The sequence below is a fragment of the Chiloscyllium punctatum genome, chromosome 41 (genome assembly GCF_047496795.1).
Source record: "Chiloscyllium punctatum isolate Juve2018m chromosome 41, sChiPun1.3, whole genome shotgun sequence".
NCBI lineage: Eukaryota > Metazoa > Chordata > Chondrichthyes > Orectolobiformes > Hemiscylliidae > Chiloscyllium > Chiloscyllium punctatum.
In genome coordinates, this window is record NC_092779.1 from 26,715,057 (window position 1) to 26,734,824 (window position 19,768).

Below are 19,768 nucleotides of genomic sequence, written 5' to 3' on the forward strand. Positions count from 1 at the left end.
AAAAAAAAGATAAAAAGAAAAGAAGAAAAAAAAAATTAACTGGTGTGTCCCTCCAACTCTCTTTTGATTTAGTCCCTACCCTCCCCTTCACTGTTTTGATCACACAGCATTGCCCTGTGGTTTGAAGGGCAGTGCTTGTCACTGGCCGCTCGGGTGTTTTTTTCCTATCTTCCTGGTGGTGGAAATTGAAGAAAGATTCGTGCACTTTGTGTCTTTCACTGTGTTTTACACCTGCACACACACACACCATGGGTGCTGGGGGAAAAAGAAAAAAAGAAAAAAAAAAGAAAAAAAATTAACTGGAGTGTCCCTCCAACTCTATTTTGATTTAGTCCCTACCCTCCCCTTCACTGTTTTGCTCACACAGCATTGCCCTTTGATGTGAAGGGCAGTGCTTGTCACTGGCCACTCGGGTGTTTTTCATATCTTCCTGGTGGTGGAAATTGAATAAAGATTGGTGCATTTTGTGTCTTTCACTGTGTTTCACACCTGCACACACACACCATGGGTGCTGGGGAAAAAATAAGCACTACCGCAGTTAGGCGATAGTGTGGGGGGTAAAAAAGGGAAAAAAGATAACCTGGAGATGCAGTGCTTGTCACTGGCCACTTGGGTGTTTTCCTATCTTCCTGGAAAAAAAAATAAAAAAAAATAAAAGAAAATCGTAGCACTACCGCAGTTAGGCGGTAGAAAAAGAAAAAAAAATTAACTGGAGTGTCCCTCCAACTCTATTTTGATTTAGTCCCTACCCTCCCCTTCACTGTTTTGATCACACAGAATTACCCTTTGATGTGAAGGGCAGTGCTTGTCACTGGCCACTTGGGTGTTTTTCCTATCTTCCTGGTGGTGGAAATTGAATAAAGATTCGTGCACTTTGTGTCTTTTCACTGTGTTTTACACCTGCACACACACACCATGGGTGCTGGGGAAAAAATAAGCACTACCGCACTTAGGCGGTAGTGTGGGGGTTAAATTTTTTTAAAAAAGGATTAACTGGAGTGTCTCAGTGTTAAGAATTCTCTGTATGTAAATAAAGGGCAACTTGGTGACAGGATTCAAGCATCTATCAGGTTATTGCAGTGGTAACGAGAGAAAAAAATACACTCCTGAAGAAATTCCCTCGCAACGGGGGTCTTTGAGTTGGGGTAAGCATACCTGGCATCATGCTGTTAATTGGGAAGCTTGACTCATTCAAAAGAAAAGAAAAAAAGGAGTGTCAAGGATTCGCCACATGTTAAAAAAAAGAAAGAAAACATGTCACATGGGAAAAATAAGCACTACCATTATTAGGTGTGTGTGGGGTTAAAAAAAGGGGAAAATGATTTTATAAACCTACATAAGGTCACCCCTCAGCCTGTGACGCTCCAAGGAAAACAGCCCCAGCCTATTCAACCTCTCCCTATAGCTCAAATCCTCCAACCCTGGCAACATCCTTGTAAATCTTGTCTGAACCTTTTCAAGTTTCTCAACATCGTTCCGATAGGAAGGAGACCAGAATTGCACACAATATTCCAACGGTGGCCTAACCTTGGTGGAAGAAAAATCAAGTCAGCTTGTGACATATTGATGGGGATCCTTAACCCATTAAAGATAACATTATTACAGAGCTTCTTGTTCCTAAATGGTTGCTGCATTTCCTATGGTATGACAGTGCTCCACTTCAAAAGTACTTACAGAAAAGTACTTTTTGCAGTACTTGCTGCTTTGATAAGATTATCCAAGATGCAATATTTATTGCAAGTTGTTTCTTAATTTGATTTTTAAATAGTAGCAATGTCTAAATTTGTATTTCCATTTTAAAATTTAAAAAGAAAATCTGAAAAACTCAGCTGAAAACTATAACCTGGGACTCAGTTAGGTGTTAGTTATAATATTATCATGCTTTCCAAATCACTTGAGAGCTTTGAATTCATAATCCTTGACTGCTTCAGTGCAGTGCTAAGGGAATTGAATTGTTGGAGGTACCATTTTTTAGGTAAAATTTTAAACAAAGCCTTGTTAAATGAAAAACTTTCAGGTGGAGCAACATCATCTCATGGCACTATTTTAAGAGCAGGGATATTTATTAAATAATGGAAAATAGGAACAGGAACAGGTTACTTGCCCTATTGAGTTTGCTCCTGGCTCATCACCCTATTCAATACCCTGTTCTCACTTTCACCACATACCCTTTGATCGCCTTAGCCCAAAGAACTATAACTCCTTTTTTGTGAGGAATATTTATGCCTAAATCATTATTTCAGAAACAGGTTATTTGGTCATTACTACAGAGCTTCTTGTTCCTAAATGGTTGCTGCATTTCCTATGGCATGACAGTGCTCCACTTCAAAAGTACTTACAGAAAAGTACTTTTTGCAGTACTTGCTGCTTTGATAAGATTATCAAATTTTTTGATTATCAATATTTACTGCAAGTTGTTTCTTTTAAGAATAGTCTGAAGATTAATCACAAAGGACTATTTTATACATAAATTTGTGCGAGATGGTTTTCATCAGTTACATGTATTGATAAATGGATATTATGAGATGTTGGGTGGTGAGTGAGAAACTAGATATTGAGTTGATTATTGGACAGGGTTACATCCTTACTGTAGAACTGAACCATAGGACAAGGCTCATGAATGCACGTGAAGAGGCAGGAGCAGAATTTCCAATTCTGTTGCACCTGAGTAATCACTTCCTGACTGAACTGGTTCCGCAGAGAATAGTCAAGCAAAATGGTGCTGATGGAGCCTTACCAAGCCAGTGAAACACCTAATAATAAAAAGCCATAAGCAGCAATGTGAATTGTGGGGAAAAAACTGACGGATAAAAATATGAAGAAAGTTCTGTTTTTAATGTTTTAAGTTGAATTATGCAAAAGATTTGACTGTAATTATGCGTCTTTCAAAATGGTACCCTGCATCTCCAATGTTGGGTGTTTTATTGGAGGGTAAAATAAGACCCAAGTGAAAACATTAAGTTCCGTTTTGATATTACTATAGGAATGTATTGTTTTTATGAACATTAAGACTGGAGTGAGTCATGAGTGTGTGAACGCTACACTGTTTGTTTTCTCAGTGGTCTGAAAAACTCCTCTGCTCGTTTGAGTTAAGGATTTGCTCTCGTTTTCTGTACTATCTCTTCCTTTTAATGTGGATTGACTTGCTGTTGACCTATGGAGGGAACCCAGTGACCTTAGAGGACTTGAAGTTGAAATTCCGCCCCCTGCACCACAATGACAACCAAATGAAGCACTGCACTGATTGTTTTAAGCAGTGTTACGGGTTACATAACCCGTTTATCACAGTGACATCCTCTAACTACTAAAGTTAACAGAAGAGCTAGATTTTTATTGGATATGGGTCAACAGAAATTTGAACTCACCCAGGATGAGATTCAGGTGGCACGCAATTAAAATGAAAAAAAAGTTGCATTTGTATGATACCTTTTACAACCTCAGAATATCCCAAGGAGCTTAACAGCTAATAAAGTACTTTTAAAATGGAGTTGCTGTTTTAACATAGGAAGCTGAAAAGCTAATTTGCACAAAATATCTTGCAAAAACAACATGGACAATAACCAAAATACTTTGTTTTCATGTTATTAATAGAGGGTTAATTATTGGGCAAGGCATGGGGATGAACTCACCTGCTTTTCTTAAGAATCATGCCATCATGGAATCTTTTGCATCCACTTGGGGACAGATGGGGTCTCCGATCAAAATCTCACCTGGAAGATGACACCTCTAACAATACAACGCACCCTCAGGAATTGTTAGGCTAGATTGTGTGTTCCAATCATCAGTGCAGGACTTAAACCCACAACCAAGGGCAGCACGGTGACTTGGTGGTCAACACTGCTGCCTCACAGCGCCAGAGACCTGGGTTCGATTCCACCCTTGGGCAACTCTGTGTGGAGTTTGCACATTCTCCCAATGTCTGCATAGGTTTCCTTCAGGGGCTCCAGTTTCCTCTGACAGTCCAAGGATGTGCAGGATAGGTGGATAGGTCATGCTAAATTGCCCATAGTATCCAGGAATATGCAGGCTAGGCATGAGGGTTATAGGGTTGGGGTGGGACTGGGTGGGATGCTCTTTGGAGGATCAATGTGCACTCAGTGGACCAAAGGGCCTGTTTGCACACTGTAGGGCTTCAATTCTATTCGATTCTACCACTGATTGAGACCTGGGATTACATTCAGACAATGGGAGGTGATGGCCTAGCGGTCTTATCGCTGGATTATTTCAGAGACACCGGTAATTTTGGGGGGACCTGCTTTCAAACCCCATCCCGGTAGGTGGTGGAATTTGAATTCCAAAATAAAAATCTGGAATTAAGAGTCTAATGATGACCATCAACCCATTGTCAATAGATGGGCAACCCCAACTCATACCGTTTAAGGAAGGAAACTGCCATACTTACCTGGTCTGGCCCACATGAACTGCAGGTTAACTTTTTAAGTGCTCAAATTAAAAACAATAAATGCCGGCCTAGTCATGCCCTCATCCTGTGAACCAGTACAAAAAAGCATGGCTGACACTATGGTGTGGGAAGATGTTCCTGCTCCAAACCCACACTCTGCTATTTTAACTGGTTCTTCTTCTCAGCTGACTGACACATGACGACAGATTTATGAAATCCATTGCATGCTAATGCTTTGATGGAGAACAGAAAAATTAGTACAATTAGTCAAAGGATAAGCTCCTTATAATTTACTTTATCTGTGTTGCAGTTTAACTTTGTTATAATTATATTGCAGCAGCATATGAATAGTCACAAAGAAGCGATAAGAGAAATGGATAAAAGCTGGGCGTTAGTGTAGATTCCCAAGATTCAATAAATTCTTGTTTACACAGCTTGGGACTATGGCTTGTTTGAGTAGCTAATCAAATCACCAAAATTCATTTGTAAGTTCTACCTTTCCAACGTCTGTAGAAATACTGTAGCAGGTACACTTAATAAATCGGTGAGACCAAAAATCTTTCTGATTTCAGGACCAAATTTTAAATACACATTCCTCATTTAACAGACTCAGGAGTTGTTACTAACCCTATTTCACCCAATCTTGCAACCAGAATGGGAAGGAAATATTCAACCTTGTGAGATCAACAATTTGGGCCATTCTGACTGGTACAGGGATTTTTATTTTAGTAATTTTGGTTAAAAGTGGCATTTTGCTATAATTAACCAAAGGAGAAGCTTTCCATTTAGCTGCGCGTTATCAATGTTTAAAATTATGAGAAAAGAATGGCCCTTAACTTTGAGGTTATGTTATGAATTACTAATTTGTTTTTACAAATGGCCTGAACAATGTCAGATGCAAAAGAAAGCACCTTGCTTAGATAAAGGCATAATTTGTAATGATGTCCAAATAACACCCCCTTGAACTATCAGTATACAGTATCGCTTTCACAATGTATTGCAATATACAATGGAAAGAGAGATTTGATGTGATATGAAGATAATTTATAACTTGAGACCAGATAGTGTGATTTTCTTGAGGTGCCAGTGAGTAAAAGTGAATGTTGCAAGGTGAAAGAGACAACTTTAGCAGACTTTTATCGCATCATGAATGTGGTTGCATCAACATGATAAATTACACAATCTCTTTAACTACTTGCTATAGAAGGCAAATGAAGAATAAATTGGTTGTTCAGTGGTAGCGCTCTTGCTTTTCAGTGTTGAAGTCCTGCTCCAGAGAATTTAACACAACATCTAAAATTCGTAGAGTGTGGAAACAGGCCATTCGGCCCATTGAGTCCACACTGAACTGAACAGTATCTCACCCAATCCCTGTAACCCTCCATTTCCTGTGACTAATCTATCCAACCTACACATCTTTGGACTGTGGAAAGAAACTGAAATATCCAGAGAAAACTCATGCAGACCTGAGGAGAACATGCAAACTCCACACAGACAGTTACCCAAGGCTGGGATTGAACCTGGGACCCTGGCACTGAGGCAGCAGTGCTAACCACTGTGCTGGCACTAACCTGACATTTCACTTCAACACAGTATTGAGGTAATGCTGAACTGTCAGAGGTGTTTTGTACAAGATATTATATGGAGGTCAATTCTGACCTCCCAGTAAATTGCTGCTTGTGGGAAATAGCTGTTCATAAATTGGTTGCCGGACCTTTTACATTTCAAAAGTCCTTTATTGGCTATGAAGTTTTGGGATTTCCTGAGGCAAAATGTAAAAGCAAGTTCTTTCCCATATCCAGTTTTCATATATTAACAATGGGACATTACTTCGCATGTTTTATTCTTATATAAACACAATTTGTTATTGCAAAGTGCTAGGCTCATTAGTTTAAAGCTGTATCAGAAGCTACATCTCCAATTAAAACTGCAACAAACATCCTCCAACTTGGTGGCTTCTGCAATCTTTTTGCAAACAAAGAAAAAATCTTTGAAAGAAATTAAAGTGGAAGTTTGTTGTTTTCAGGTACTGACTTTAAACAAACTGCAACAGTGATCTTCTGACAAACACCAAGACCTTCCCTCATAAACAACCACTAATGTGCTCCCTCTGGCAAGATAACTTGGCAGGGAAAAGTAAATATCTGGGTTATAAATATCTAACATGCAACCAAAATAGGAACTGCTAGTCAAAAATGGATCCAAGTTCTATCTTGTTCATCTTCCTCCAGCTTGGTAGTCACAAGACAAATAACAATGCAGTCATTCAGTGGAATCTTTTGTTGTGTTGTACAATTTTGACATTGGGCATGGTAGAGAATGTTGGTTCCTCAGTGTCAAACAGTTTCTCCTTGAATGATTACACAGTTGAAAATTGTGGCGCTGGAAAAGCACAGGACATCAGGCAGCATGTGAAGAGCAGGAGAATGGATGTTTCGGGCATGAGTCCTTCATCAGGACTGTATGGGTGTGGGGCGGAAACGGAGGCGATGGGGGGCTGAGATGTAAATAGAAGGGGGCTTGGGGCTGTTGGAAAGGTAGCTAGGAAGGTGATAGGTAGAGGGAGGCAGATGGTGATAATTGAGAGCGTGGTGCTGGAAAAGCACAGCAGGTCAGGCAGCATTCCAGGAGCAGGAGAATCGACATTTTGGGCATAGGCCCTTCATCTTTCATTCCTGATGAAGGGCTTATGCCCAAAACATTGATGCTCCTGCTCCTCTGATGCTGCTGGACCTGCTGTGCTTTTCCAGCATCACACTCTCGACTCTGATCTCCAGCATCTGCAGACCTCACTTTCTATGAGGAGATGGCAATAGGTCAGAGTGGAGGGTGGAGCAGAGAGGTGGGACAATTCAAGGGAGCGGTGCTGAGATAGAGGGTTGGATGCAGGCTGCGGCGGGGTGAGAGGAGATGAGGAAACTGGTGAAATCAATGTTGATGCTGTGTTGGAGGGCTGGAAAGTCCCAAGGTGACCCACCAATATCACCCCCCCACCTGCATCTACCTATCGCCTTCCCAGCTACCTTTCCCCACTGAACCCATCATATCTATCTGTCAGCCCCTTCCCCTCCACTGCCTCCGCCACATTCCTGATGAAGGGCTTATGCCCAAAAGGTCAAATCTCCTGCTCCTTGGGTGCTGCCTGACCTGCTGTGCTTTTCCAGTGCCACACTTTTTGACTCTGATCTCCAGCATTTGCAGTCCTTAGTTTGTGCTGATTACACAGTTCTCAGCTCACTACATATGAATGCACAAGGACCACGGCGAATCTTAGTAGATTGGTAGAAAGTTGGTGTTTCCACTTACAGTTTGAAGATCCTGCAAGCATATTTCAAGGACACCTGGAAAGGCATGCCTTCCTACGGTTAGAAATATCACTCAGGCTCTTGACTGGGAAACTTGCAATTGAACATTCAGACTCAGCATACCTCCCTTCCCCAGAGAAATTTACACCCTCAGGCAATTCCTTTACCTTGACTCACGCAACACAATTGACTTATCATAATGATGGATGTGTTTTAACCATACTGCAAAAGATCCAGAAATAAAACAAGGAAAATGTAGTAGTGAAAGCTTTTGGAACTACAGGTCTGAAGTCATCCGTTTTTCCCAAGCATGAAACATTTATATGCCATGACCCCTCCAAGTCATATTTTCTGAAATAAATATGTCCATTATGAGGAATCTGAAATAACTGCACAGAGGCAAGTATGCCATTGTTTTGAAGTTGAAGGTGTGTACTGTACCTTTAAGAGAAAGTGAATGCTGTTTTCACTGACAGCTTACAAGCACCTGTGTATATGACTAGCTGGCAGTCTCAGAGTGTACTAGAAAATTGAAAATATGTAACATTTGGCTGTGAAATAGATACCTGAGTTGGTTGCTACTTTGACAACAACTTAAATTCAAGCAGTTTAAATTATGCCCCAGGATACTAAAATCCAATCGAGTTTGAACTTATTATTTTTGCCAACTTTGAACCAATGAGACGATCTGATGTTGGGTACAAAGCAGCAGACACCATTGTGTTGTCACACCCATTATCCCAGTCACCCTTTATTTACATGTGCACAATACAAGGGGTCTGACCAGCCAACTCAAAGCCAGTCCCTAGACTGAGGAGATTCTCTGAATCTCTTGTTTATCTGTCAGTCAGGGCTCCCTGATTGACCCAGGTTAACAACTCCAATCAAGGATCTCAAGTCAATGAGATCCATCTGACCCTTGTTCCGATCACTACAAAATCAATATCTCTTTTTCCCTAGGCTGGCAATAATAGATTCTTTAAGTTTATGTTAATTGAAATCCCAAGACTCTACCCCCAGAATGAAGAGTGTGGCTCATATTACGATTAGTCAAGGGATTTGGGGATCCTGAGATATAGCTAATGCACCATCATCTTGAAACATTGTAGTTCTTGTCATGATAAAATTCTCCTGGGGACTTCAGTTAGAATCTTTTTGCACTTGTAGGTGTTTATGAACAAGTAAAAGCTGCTTCATTGGTGCCCCTTAATAATGAGCTACAAAGTCATGGTTTCAAGGACTAGAACATACAATTTGGACTAAAATGTCATCACAGTACTGAGGAAGCCATGTACTGTTATAGATGATTGGTTATTATTATTGAAGGTGAGGAGGGATTTTTGTTTGTTGGAATTTCACCAAAACGTGTCCTTTGATAGATTATGTGATCTTTTATTTCAGTGCTGTTTGTGGGATCTCACTGTATACACCTTTTCTGCTGATTGGATATTGCAATAGTGCCTAAGCTTCCAGAGTAATTCATTAGCTGTAAAACACTTTGTACATCTTTAGCTCAGTAAAAATGGGATTGCTTTTGGCCATTCGCGCCCTTTTTCCACTGCTGGTGCAGGGAGGTAGGGAAATGCAGTAAAATGAGGTCAGGTAGCACAGTCTGCCAATGATCACTGTTGAGTTAGTCAGTTCATGGGAAGTGGGTAGTGGTCGATAGAAGAAGTGGTCAGCATTCAGCTGATTTCCTTTGGTTATCAATGAGGAAGAGGTAGCATCTCAAGTTATGCAGAGAGTATCTATTTTAAAGTCTGAGCTCTTAAACATCTATTTTTCAAATGCATTTTACCAGTGGCCAAATAAATTTCTGTTTGGTCCAATAGATCAACTGAACAAACTGATACTTTTTCAAAAGAAAATTACTCAGAAGAAAATATTTGAAATGGAAAAAGTGAGTAACTTGGAGACATACCAAAAACAATAAACTCAGGATCTTGAATCAGGCCAGATGTTATGACAGCATAAAACTAATGTCTAGCCTTGGCATTTGGGAAGTGAGATGCGTGTCTCATCAATCTTCATTTCTTTATGCCATTTTGGAGGGAAGGATGGGGGTGTAAATTACACATCCAGCTTGATTCTACCACAGACTGGGAAGGTTAGATTACAAATTAGGCTTTAAAACTTACATAACTTTATAAAGTTTCAAAGGTGTTCAAGGATTCTTCAAACCAGATGTTGATTTACACTGAAGTTATACATTAACGTAGCTTATTGATGTTACCATTTCCACTGCACCCTGGCCGTGGCATGAGCTTAGCCTTGGGTTATACTCTCACAGTTTCATCGAATCACTGTTTATACTCCTACAATCCCTACACAGTGTGGAAAACAGACCCTCCGGCCCAACAAATTCACATCGACCCTCCAAAGAGTTAAAGCGGAGGTGGAATTGAAATGGGTGAGAGGTGGGGTGCAGAGAAAGTGGGGCTGATAGTAGGTAACAGGAATGACTCACTATCATTTTCATTTTACTGACTTAACCAGGTCAGGAAAAGTATGATAAGACTCACCTTCATTGTATCATGTTCTTCCCTTCAGTCTGTTTCCCCAAACATATTTCATTCATGTCACAACTCTCGTTCACTTCAATTTCAGCTGAGTCTTTCAGGCATTCACCACTGCGACTCATTCTAATTCTTATGTAATGCAATAATACTTTAGTCAGCTCCCACATTCTCAACACATTCCAGTTAATTCTGCTATAATGTGGTAGTTCCGTTCTCATGCAATCCCGTGTTATAAGAAACTTGAGTAATAACAGCACCATTTAAACTAATGGGGCTGGAATTGCATTATAACCAATACATGCTTTAAAAGTTCACTTTTTAGAAACAGTGTCCCCAATTAGTCACTCGCGTTATAGAGAATTCACATTAATGAAATGTGCGTTATAGCAGAACAACCTGTATTAATCAACACTTTCAACACATTCCTTAAAGGCATACAAAGCAGAGTTCAGTGGTTAACTCTGCTGCCTCACAGTGCCAGGGATACTGGTTCAATTCTAGCTTTGGGTGACTGCTTGGGTGGAGGTTCATGTTCTCCCTGCATTTGCGTGAGTTTCTTTGGGGTGTTCCAGTTTCTTCCCTAAGTCCAAAGACGTGCAGGTTAGGTGGATTAGCCATACACAGATGGGGTCAGGGGTTAGGTCTGGGTGGATGCTCTTTGTAAGGTTGGTACAGACTCAATGGGCCAAATGGCCTCTTTCTGCACTATGAAACCATAATACCACCCATTATGATGCTCTCTGTATGAACATTACCAAATAGTACAAGTGAATCCTTTGCAACTAATTCTTAAACAAAAGCTTCACCAGAGGGAACTGAGAAAGCAGCTAGAAACACTGACACCAGATGGCTTCTGGACTATGGACACTCCCAAAAAGGTGGCATTCAATCAAACTTTGGGTTTGCATCTGAGATTTTCAAATAAACCTGGAAACTGGTGGGAGACCAATTAATACCAAATTGGGCTCACAACTGCATTATAGGAGATTGACTTAAGTGTTAATGTTGGACCCACCTCATCATCCAGTCTGACAGAAATGGAGATCAGCACTTGCAATGGAAGGTTAGTGTTGTATTTTGGACATTTGGTGACTAATGCCCCAACCTGTACGTTGCCATCACTTTCCAATCCACTTTGGCAGATCTAATTTCCAGTCTCAGGCCACCACTCAACTTGTGGCACTTGATAGCAAGGCCAAGGTTGATTACAATTCGGTGGGTAGAAGCATCTGCCCTGTTATGTATAGCATATGTCTGCTTTTTGTATCATCTCAGACAACACTTAATGTTCACTGGACAGGACAACATCAATACAAAACCCAGCCATCAAGAAAGCGCTCTGCTAGAAAGTGCCAGATGTTTCTCTCATCAACTTTGTTTCATCAGTATTTTTTCCATTGCTTGACAAAGATGATCATCCAACAATTATTCCATGGTTATCTCCTCTCTTTCTTCCTACTTTGTATTTCTCCCTGCTTTCCACCTTTTTAAGATCCTCCTAATTTCTTGTGGTTCAATTTAACTCTTTATCTGCAAAGAACCTTCAGTAATAAATAATAATTAATTCTGACTTTAAACTTGGTTAAAAAAAAGCTTGACTGCTGGTCTGTTTGAAATTGAATGGTTAGAAATTAAAAGGGGGGTTGGCAGGGTGGCTCAGTGCTTAACACAGCTACCTCACAGCACCAGGGACCCAAGTTCGACCCCAGCCTCAGGTGACTGTAAGAAGTTTGCACGTTCACCCCATAGTGCGTGGGTTTCCTCTGGGTGTTCCGGTTTCTCTCTCAGTCCAAAGATGTGCAGGTCAGGTGGATTAGCTATATGAAATCCAGGGATAGGGTAGGTGGGTGGGATGCCCTTCAGGAGGGTCAGTGTGGAATTGATGAGCCAAATGACCTGCTTCTACACTGTAGGAATTCTGTGATTCTACATAAGCTAGACAAATCACCAGCTCACTGAAGGGGCTGCCTGGTGGTCATGACAACATTAACTATTCTTTTCTAACCAATCATTTCATGTTTTATCAAATGAATCTCATTGACTATCTGGCTGTAATATATGTTAAAAGCTCAACATGATCCAGAAATGGAGCTTTAATTCAATATACTGTACATGCTCGTGTATAGGCCGATCTCATGTAAAAGTCGACCCTTTATTTTTTGACCAAGAAATCTGGTATTTTTCATATACTTAATGTATAAGTCAACCAAGGGGTCTTTTCCTGACCATATGTACAGCCCTAAAGAGCACGATTTGCACAATTTTGGTTCAAATGCAATACCTGCATCATCACGTCATGTGCACCAATATACATTTGCACAACACAATTTTCAAATCGTTAAATTGAATGTTGATAGGGATTCAAAATGGCAGCAGTCTAGGAGGAAGGAGTTAGATTAGGTTACTTACAGTGTGGAAACAGGCCCTTTGGCCTGTTAGCTAGGCTCCACACTTCAACATTGGCAGGACAGAGCTGCAACCCATCCCAACCAAGTCATTTTGACTTTAAAAAAACAGTAAAAGAGCTACAGAATTTAAAAATTTTATTTTTCTTTGCTTTTGTTGCAGGAAAATGCCAAAGAAAGGAAGGAGTTCGCCTAAGGCCTGATCCACCAGGGCTGCAGGCCTGCTTACTCAGCAGGCCTTAGTTGCTGAACTCACCAAGTGGTGTGAGATGCTCAAAGAAAAAAAAATCGAGGAAAAGCTGGCCACAGTCTCTACTATGCTCCAAAAACACGAACAACAGCTGGAAGACCTCAGGAAAAGGACAGATGAACTTGAATGCCAAATTGCAGGAGTGGAAGTTGAATTGTTGGATTGAAGCACTGGAAGCAGAGGTCAGTAGTATGCTTGACCTAGTTGATAATCTCGAAAACCGGAGCAGAAGGAAGAATCTCCGTATGGTTGGTCTGCCAGAGAGGAAGGAAGGTGAATGGCCAGTGGAATCTTTTGAGAAGTGGTTGCCAGGATTCCTTAGCTTGGACGTTGAAAACAGAAGGATTAAGATTGAGAGAGCTCACCGGTTCGCAGCACGGTGGTCTGGTATGGATCAACGCCCTCGCCCTGTCCTGGTATGGTTCCATCATTATATAGACAAACAGAATCATGGAAGCTTCCAGAACCCAGGGGAAGGATCCAGGGGTGTTGGTGTGCGAGAACTCTAGAGTCTAAGACTTTTTGCCAGTGGTGATCCAGTAAAGGAAATCCTTCAATGGCATCAAGAAGAGATTGAGTGTGCTTGGGGTTCAGTACTCTCTAATGTACCCAGCGGTGCTTCAGATTACCTATAATGGATCCACACATTTATTTGACTCACTAGAGAAAGCGAAGAACTTTGTGAACATGCTCACTTGAAGTGGATGATTTGGTGATAAGTTGCGTTAAATTATGTTTGGGATGGACAGAGTAGCCACCTTTAATTTCTGAGTTAAGCTATACCTGGGGGTGGGTGACATATTTAAACTCACATGTGCACATTGTTAATCTTTTCCTTTTTTTTTTCTTTCACTTTATCCTGAACTACCTGTGTTTGTGGCATGACCCTAGCTAGAAGGGGTTAAAGGGGTGGTGAGATGGCTAGCAGGGCTTTGGGATGTGCGAGTGATCCTGTTGAATTGGGGGTAAATTCCCCTAATCAGTGCCTTTGGCACTTTGTATGTGGTTTTGCTTTTTGACTTTGATGTACATAGATTTTACAAGTTTTGTAGGTTTGTTAGTTGTAGCTGTTTTAGTTCATGAAATCTTTATGTTCGGTGGATTTTCTTTTACTGAAACTCATCAATTTGTAATTTCAATTCTTCCTCTCTGGAGTCTCAATGTTGCTATAGAAGGTTATGGCTCAGGATGTTCTTCACTTTCTCTGGTGAGTCAAATAAGCATATAACTCCATTATAGGTAATCTGAAGCACTGCTGGGTACATTAGAGAGTACTGAACCCCAAGCTCTCTCAATCTCTTCTTGATGCCATCAAAAGATTTCCTTTACCGGATCACCACCGCCAAAATTTCTTAGAAAAACATGACTCTAAATGGCGTACCTGGAACATTAATGGGAGCCAATCGCCGGTCAAGAGAAAAAGGTACCCTCCAGTTTTAAAAAGGGTGGATGTCGCCTTATTGCGGGATACACACCTATATGATGCAGAACATTTGAAACTGCAACAGAATGGGTATGACCAGGTTTATTTCTCATCTTTTGGTACCAGGAGTAGAAAAGTGGCCATACTTGTTAGAAAGAATCTCCCATTTAAGTTGTTGGAGTGTATTAAAGACACACACAGAAGATTCGTAATTCTTAAAGCCTTGATAAATGGAGAAGAATATGGGATCTTAAATGTTTACTGTCCCCAGTCCACACCCATGGGTTCCTGCTAGACGCACTTCCTAAATTGATGAGTCTTGCATCTCAGCATATTATCATGGGGGGTAGATTTTAATTGTCTAATAGATCCTACAGTAGTCAGATTGCATAAAGGCCCCCTCCCCCTCTGATATCGTCTTTACGATCTAAGCAGCTAAGGGATCAGTGTGTTAAACTAGGACTGGTGGATGTCTGGAAGTGCCTTCATCTTACAGGCCGGGAGTTCATGATTTTTCCAATCCAGACAAATGTCATACAAGGACTGGTCTCTTTCTGACTCCCGCAGCGCATTTGGTCTCAGTAGTATCATGTACAATTGGCAACATTACTATTTCTGATCACACCCAGTGTACCTGATGGTCAAGAGTAAGGACACTATAGTAGATTTGGTACACTGGCAACTGGATCCCTTCATCCTTAAGAATAGTTAGTTTATTGAATACTTTTCCAATGAATTCCAAGGTTTTTCTAGACATTAATTCAGGCTCAGCCAGCAATCCATCCATTCTACGGGAAACTACTAAAGCCTATGTCAGGGGGATAGTTATTTCCTATTCTGCCAGTAAGGAACAGCAGAAGGGTGAGCAGCAACACTTGCTTGAAACACAACTGAAGGCAGTCTAGAAGGCATACTTTGATAGGCCCTCGCTGGCTAAATTACAGAGGATCACAATGCTCGGTCCACCTTGAACTCCATGCTCACACGGACAGCTAAGAAGGAGCTTACTTCTGCAAAACAAACATTTGAGCATGGAGACAAACTGAGCAAATACTTAGTGTATCTTGCCAGGAAAAGGAGTGCTCCTCAAGCCACCACCTCAATCAGGGAAGATACTGGAAACCCAACTGGTGATTCTAAAAGGGTTAATGCGGCACTTTGGAAATTTTCCTCTGAACTGTTCCAGTCTGAAAGCTGCGTGGATGTACAGGCTCGGATGGAGTCTTTTTCTTTTAGGAATCTGGATCTCCCGGGTGTGACCCCAGAACAAGCGTCTCTCCTTAATGCCCCATTGTCAGTGCAGGAAGCTGTGAGGCAGCTCCAGAATGGAAAGGCACCTGGAACTGATGGATTCCCAGGGAATTTTATAAGGAATTTATAAATATATTGTCCGGACCGATGCTTAGTATGTTTAATGATTCACACAGTCATGGCCCCCTTCTACTGTCTTTATGGGAGGCAAACATTTCTCATCCTTAAAAAAGGGAGGGCCCTGGAGGATTGTGCTTCCTATGGACCCATCTCACTTTTGAATGTCAATTTCAAAATCCTATCTAAGACCCTTGCACTAAAACTGGAAACTGTGCTGCCTTCTATTATCAAGGAGGATCAGATGGGTTTTATAAAGGGCCGCAGATCCTCTAATAATGTCAGGAGGTTACTTAATGGGATCCAAGTATGTCAACAATGATCAGTACAGGGATTAGTGATCTCTTTAGACACGGCAAAGGCATGTGATCAGGTCGAGTGGCCATACCTTTTTTATACTTTAAAGCAGTTTGGTTTGGGTGAGGTCTTTATCAGATGGGTAAGGGTCTTTATGGTAACCCTCTTGTCGAAGTTCTCACCAATGGTGTGTGGTCAAGCAATTTTAATATCCTTAGGGGCAGTCGACAGGCTGTCCCCCATCGCCATTGCTTTTCACACTGGTGATTAAGCTGCTGGCAGAGGCTATATGTAGGGATCCCAATATAACCACTCCAGAAGTGGGGACAAGGTCACATAAGATTGCATTGTATGTGGATGATGGTCTTGTCTTTTTGTCAAACCTGACAATTTCGGTACATCATCTAATACAATGCATTAACTTGTTTGGCAGTTCCTCAGGTTACAAGATCAACTTTATGAAATCGGAGGCCATGCCCATGGGTGACCTCCTGAAAATGCCTGGCCCTGAGGGCGAATCTCAATCCCCTTTAAATGCTCACGGGGAGGTTTTCTTTACTTAGATATATTCATTACTCCTGTCTTTGATTGGCTATTGAAAACCAATTTTGCCCATCTAGAAGACAAAATTAAATAAAACCTTCAAAGGTGGGAGGTGCTTCTGATCTCTTGGTTAGGTCGGATAGCCCTCATTAAAATGAACATTCTCCCCCGCCTGCTGTATCTTATGGGAATACTACCATTGATCTTTACTAAAGAAACATTCTTGGATAAAATGAGGAGAAAGTGAGGACTGCAGATGCTAGAGATCAGAGTCAAGAGTGTGACACTGGAAAAGCACAGCGGGTCATGCAGCATCCGAGGAGCAGGAGAATTGGCGTTTCGGGCATAAGCCCTTCATTCCTGATGAAGGAGTTATGCCAAAAATGTCAATTCTCTTGCTCCTCAGATGCTGCCTAACCTGCTGTGCTTTTCCAGCACCACACTCTCTTGACTGGAATAAAATGAGGACAGTTAAGGAATGTTGTCATAGCCCAATAGTTATTAATACTGTTAAAGCATGGGGGCAATGCAACACAGTGAGGGCAATATTGCTAAAACATCCATTTTTTTAAAACCATAATCGGTATGCCAGGTTTTGAACCGGGGATGATGGATTTGGGTTTAAACTTTGGGCAGCTAGGGGTGTGTCTTACCTGGGGGACTCATTTATGAGGGACACATTGATATCTTTTGACCGGTTAGCTCAGAAATGCGAGTTAGCTAGCAGGGATCTCCTCTGTTCTTTCCAAATCAGGGACTATACTCAAAAAAGAACTACACTCCAAACTGACTTATAAACCCGACATAGAGAAAAAGATGCTTAGTGCAAAATACACACCTTCTGTCAGCACTCTTTATCACCCGTTGGTGGAAAGCTCCTTGCAGGTGACTGAGCAGCTGTGTAAGGTACAGGAGTGGGAACTGGGCATTGAGATATCCTCTGAGGCATGGGACGATATCTGAGAAAATGCACGAAGGATCTTGATTTGCAATAGGACCCATGCCTTGCAATTGAAGATTCTCCACAGGGTCCACTTGGCTCCAGATCGTCTCTCAAAATGTAAAGTGGGAGAACCTTCAATATGTCCCAAGTGCAAAATGAGTATTAGTACTCTCACTCATTGTCTCTGGTCTTGCCACAGGCTCCAGGCATACTGGAGCACTGGCAGGCGAAATAGAAGGGCTTCTGGGGACAGAATTGGAGATGGATGCAGGATCTCCTCTTCTTGGTCTAGCTAATGTACCCCCTTTAGACACGCACAAAAAAACCTATTCAGTATCCTCACTTATTGTGCAAGAAAGAACATTCTGTTAGGGTGGGTGTCTGAAAACTTCCCAGGGTTGTTGGGCTGGTGTAATCTAGTCATGGAGCACATCCCTTTGGATTTTCTCACAAGCATAGTGCACCAAAAAATAGGAAATTTCTATAAAATATGGCGGCCCATTTTAGACGACCTGGGCACAAATGTGTTGGCTATATAAAAGGCCCTTATTAATAACAATTCTGTTTAATAAATCTGGTATTCAGAGAGGAGGAGTTACAAACACATGAATATGTATAAATTTTTGCTCTCGATGATAAAGTGCTATAAGTTTGTTTTGCTGAGCTATATTATTATCATTATTACTATTACTGTCATTTTTTAAAAGTTAGTATGTATGTAATTAGTTGGTTTCTTTGAATTGTTTTGTTGTAATATCCAAAAAATCTTTTTTTAAAATAAAAAAAATAAAAAATTGAATGTTCATAGCAACATATACCATGTGATATATATATGTACATACACACATATTATATATAAAATGATATACTGCATATATGTAATATTTACATACATATATTTAATCGGTGCAAGCTAATATCTACAGTACCTTAAGACCGCTCTCGACCTTGTCTTCCCGCTGTTGCCTCAGTTTCTTAGATGTAGGTGTCACGTACAGTTGTGCTCTGAACTTATTGTAATCATCCCCCCAATTCAGTAATGGCCATAATTCTTTTTCATTTTGTTGTTTATTATTTTATATGGAGATCTGGCTCGTTTGTCCATTTTTTGACCCATGCCAAACATGAATTTCATCCCCCTCGAAAACAATACTTTGTGTATAAGTTGACCCCCTAATTTCAGCTTTAAAAAAAGGTCTTTAAGACTCGACCTATACACGAGTATATATGGTATCTTGGTGCCATCGTCATATTCTTACTTTATTCTTTTAAAAAAAAACTTGTTAATCAAGTGTGGATTCATTGTTATTACTCGATTAGTCATACAAAGGTGTCAACTAAATAATCACGAGAATGACTTGGAATTCTGAAATGTCATTTCAAGTCATAGAGATGTACAGCACGGAAACAGACCGTTTGGTCCAACTCGTCCATGCCGGCCAGATATCCCAACCCAATTTGTCTTCATCAATCCTCTTTGTTATTTCTCCAAAAAAAAACTCAATCAAGTTTCTGAGACATGATTTCCCACACAAAAAGCTATGTGGACTATCAGTTCTTGACTTTCCAAATATATGTACATCCTGTCCCTCAGGATTCCCTCCAACAACTTGCCCACCACCGATGTCAGGCTCACCAGCCTATAGTTACCTGGCTTGTCCTTACCACCTTTCTTAAACAGTGACACCACGTTAGCCAACCTCCAGTCTTCCGGTACCTCACCTGTGACTATTGATTATACAAATATCTCAGCAAGAGGCCCAGCAATCACTTCTCTAGCTTCCCACAGAGTTCTAGAGTACGCCTAATCAGATCCTGGGGATTTGTCCACCTTTACCCATTTCAAGACATCCAGCACTTCTTCCTCTGTAATATGGACATTTTTCAAGATGTCACCATTTATTTCCCTACATTCTATATCTTCCATGTCCTTTTCCATAGTAAATACTGATGCAAAATACTCGTTTAGTATCTCCCCTATCTACTGCCGCCTTGCTGATCTTTGAGGGACCCTACTCTCTCCCTAGTTGTCCTTTTGTCCTTAATGTATTTGTAAAAACCCTTTGGATTATCCTTAATTCAAGGAGAATAGCCAAAGCTATCTCATGTCCCCTTTTTGCCCTCCTGATTTCCCACTTAAGTATACTCCTACTGCCTTTATACTCTTCTAAGGATTCACTCGACCTGTCTGTACCTTACATGTGCTTCCTTTTTTTTCTTAAACAAACCCTCAATTTCTTTAATCATCCAGCATTCCCTAAACCTACCAGCCTTTCCTTTCACCCTAACAGGGATATACTTTCTCTGGACTCT

At 40.9% G+C, this 19,768-nt stretch overlaps 1 protein-coding gene across 4 annotated transcripts in view; it reads right to left on the reverse strand.

The window, feature by feature from the left end:
* LOC140464944 (aryl hydrocarbon receptor repressor-like) overlaps positions 1 to 19,768 on the reverse strand; it is a 193,465-nt gene that overhangs the window by 119,139 nt on the left and 54,558 nt on the right. The window contains exon 1 of one of the 4 annotated variants that reach the window (XM_072560606.1): positions 10,230 to 10,286. The exons of the other annotated variants lie outside the window; for them this stretch is intronic. The gene's annotated coding sequence lies outside the window, so the exon portion shown is untranslated. Of the gene's footprint in view, positions 1 to 10,229; positions 10,287 to 19,768 lie in introns of those variants that run through there. 4 annotated transcript variants of the gene reach the window in all.